The sequence below is a fragment of the Ursus americanus genome, chromosome 31, assembly GCF_024610735.1.
Source record: "Ursus americanus isolate L20-20 chromosome 31, mUrsAme1.1.p, whole genome shotgun sequence".
NCBI classification, from domain to species: domain Eukaryota; kingdom Metazoa; phylum Chordata; class Mammalia; order Carnivora; family Ursidae; genus Ursus; species Ursus americanus.
In genome coordinates, this window is record NC_142157.1 from 12,995,841 (window position 1) to 12,999,387 (window position 3,547).

Sequence of the window (3,547 nt, forward strand, 5' to 3'; positions counted from 1 at the left end):
TTAAATTGTTGTGTGATCTTATACAAAGCTCTTCACCTCTGTAAGGTCTGTTCTTTCGTCCATAGAAGATGATGATTGGGAGAGACAGTTTGTGAAGTCTTTCCAGTTCTATGTTGCTATAGTTTGTTTCTATTCAGTATTGTCAGCCTTAGGATTATCTGGATTTAATGAAACTGGGAAGGCAGGACAACCTGATCTTTGATTAGCTGATGATGTGCTCAAGGTTTATTTCTATCTCTCTCCTTTCTCGAACTCACTCATTTGATGGAAGCTAAGGCCTTCCGTGGGCAGTTTTCAGGAATTCAAGATCAGATAAATTAGAACAAATAAGTATATGATGAGTGAATATTTTTTTCATTACCTAATTCAAATTGATTATTTCAAAGCCCACCTCCTGGTTCTGCACCCGGGACTCTGCTGTTTGCTGGTGCCCCAGGCTTCAGTTTTTCAGATGTGATAGAGCATTCTCCTTCTGGGATAAACATTCACTCATTATTTATTTGCATCTCTAAATGGCATTGACCTTTGATCGTTTCAAGGACCCAAAGAGCATACTTCTCAACCAATTCAATGCAAGCTGCAAAGAATTGGCTCTTCTTGCATCGTTGCCCTGTCCAAAGTAGGTAACAACATTCTGTGAGTCCCTGGGGGAAGAACCCCTGTGACATTTCTGTTATCCCCTAAGGGATCACATACTTACACATTATGAGGGGATATTCAGTTCCATTAGGAAATAATGTTTACTGTCTTTTGGATTAGAAAAATATTTTAAATAGCATTTATTGTCTCTGATTATAAAAATAATACCTGATGCATAAGATTCACACCATATACAGTTTTGTGATCTGATCTTTTCATCTAAAATTATACAGACAGTATTTTCCAACATCCTTAGGTATTTTTTTTTTAAAGATTTTATTTATTTATTCGACAGAGATAGAGACAGCCAGCGAGAGAGGGAACACAAGCAGGGGGAGTGGGAGAGGAAGAAGCAGGCTCATAGCGGAAGAGCCTGATGTGGGGCTCGATCCCACAATGCCGGGATCACGCCCTGAGCTGAAGGCAGACGCTTAACCGCTGTGCCACCCAGGTGCCCCATCAACATCCTTAGGTATTAATAAAGGCATTTTTCGAAATGGTGGCATAGTGTTGCATTATATAAATTTATCATAATTTGTTTAATTAATCTTCCATTGTTAAATACTTAGGCTATTTCTGTTTCTCATTCATAAATAAAACTATGGTATACATCATTATATATAAATTATAGCACACATCTATGATTATTTGCTTAGAACAATTTAATATCAGTGGAATCACCAGGTAAGGGATATTTCTTTTTTCCCTCCAGCAGTCACTGGGAGGACCTATTTTATTGCATGCTCACCAACACTCCAAATTATCATTGAAAAAACATCTGTCAACTTGATAAAAGAAAAATGAAAATTTGCATTTCTACGATTACTAACATAGTAATTTTTATCATGTGTATATGGGTCTTTTTTTTTCTTGGTACATGAATAATCTATGTGGGTCCTTTTGTATTTCCGATGAAACACTCTGCTAAAAGAGTCTCAAAGCACCTATGAGTTGCCACATGTTGTAACCACTATGTGAGTGGTAGCTTCTAGCTCCATGAAGAAGTTCCAATTGTGAGAAACTCCCACAGCAAACTTCTTGTATCACTGTCCTGGAAAAGGTCAGACAGTAAGACAAAATATCAGATGGGCAGTTGATAAACAGTGCTTTGGACTGTCTGTGTCCTCCCAAAATAACGATGTTGAAACCTAATCCCCAATGTGGTAATGCCTGGAGGTGGGGCCTTTGGGACGTGATGAGGTCATGAGGGTAGAGCCTTCATGGATAGGATTCGTGCCCTTACAAAAGAGACTCCAGAGAGCTCCCTTGCCCCTTCCATCATGTGAGGTTATAGCAAAAAGACTGCTATCTGTGAAACAGGAAAGGGGCCCTCACGAGACACTGAATCTGCCAGCGCCTTGATCGTGGACTGCCAGCCTTCAAACTGTGAGAGAGAAATTGCTAAGACAGATTAACAGGAGAAAAAACCCACAAAGTTTTATTATGTGCTCATGGAGGCCCAATAATGAGATTGAGACCTAGAGAAGTGGCCAAGGCAGGCAATTTTTATACATTTTAGACAAAGAGCCAATAAATTTGCTAGGAATTTACAGGATAAGGAAAACAGGTGTTTGGGAGTTTCAATTAAGGAATCAGAAACAGAATGTGGTCTGAGGTAGTAGATTAGGAAAAGGTAACAAGGTTAGAGGTCCCCGCCTCCCAAGGGGGGTATCCCTGTTCTCTATCCAGGTCACCTTACTCACCTTGCTCTCGAAGTACACTTCCTTCTCTCTGAACACCTGAAGTCCTGCTGCTCTAACTGGCAATCCCCAGGCAAGAGAAGAAAAGAACCAGAGGTCAGGTGACAGGATCCATGAAAGAGGCACCCGACAGGTCAGGTCTTACCAAGATTTTTCAATTTCATATCACGTAACTGTTAGTATAGATGCTTTGACTCACGGTGGCATTGTTTTTATTTTTTTACTTTGAACTTCTGTGTCTGTGTCGGGGCCCAGGGCAGGCCACCCCAAGACAGGTTGCTTTGGCATGAAGATGATTTTGAGTGAAAAAGCAATCAAAACCCAGCAGAATCAGGAAAAGATCTTTACCTCCCCCTGGACTGCCTAGAAGACTTTATATAGAGGACCTGCTCTGGTCAGGGACCTAGCACCAGAGAGAACCACATTATATTCTGAACGAGGTGTGGTAAACAGGAAAGAACCCAGCAACACGTGTGGGACTGAATGAAGTCCTTCATGTCCCATTGTTTCTGAGGGCCCAGCAAACTGCTTGGTTCCCAAACATTTATTCTTTCCCATCTTCCTGTGAATTGCATTCCTTCCCTTTTGAAGTCCCAGACCTCTACCCCCTTCTCCTTATTTCAGGATGACATACATACTTCATTTTGCCTGACTATCCTAGGAATTTCCATGTGTCTGTGGATTCCTGGTACGTACATACAAAATTAAATTTGATTTTCTCCCGTTTACCTGTCTCCTGTCAATTTGATTCTTAGTCCACCTAGGACCTAAAAGGGACAGGAAAGTCTTGCTCCCCGACTGATGCATTCCTGATATTATATTTTGAATGAAGCCATTGAGGATTTTGCAGGTCTGGACACAATATCTGGATAATAAAGGGTGATGACATTCTCCTGTAAGAGAGTGGACAATAAACATCAATGCTGTAACAGAACTGGGTGTTTTCAGAATCAACTCTGAATCAGTTCTCACGCCATTTACGACCTCATGGATAAAAACCATCGGATTAATTAAGCGAGCAGGTGTTCCGCGTGCACGGCTCACGTTAAGAAGTACGCCAGTTTATTGAATGTACTCACTTGACAGCAATCTGTTTATCTTTTGATGCATTTCATCTTAAAGGAAAATTTATACTAATTAAACAACTTAAACTACCAATAAAAGTTACACTAGTATATCCCCACATGCTCTGTCGAACTTCTGTGTGT

The 3,547-nt window shown here is 40.6% G+C and overlaps 1 long non-coding RNA gene across 1 annotated transcript; it reads right to left on the minus strand.

Annotated features, from left to right (window-relative positions):
• Positions 1 to 1,044: 1,044 nt before the first annotated feature.
• LOC123778154 (uncharacterized) lies at positions 1,045 to 3,226 on the minus strand. The gene is made up of 3 exons (XR_006775806.2): positions 3,069 to 3,226; positions 2,343 to 2,398; positions 1,045 to 1,690 (listed from the first exon to the last, which is right to left on the minus strand). It is a non-coding gene; the product is annotated as an uncharacterized LOC123778154 (long non-coding RNA).
• Between the last annotated feature and the right edge of the window lie 321 nt (positions 3,227 to 3,547).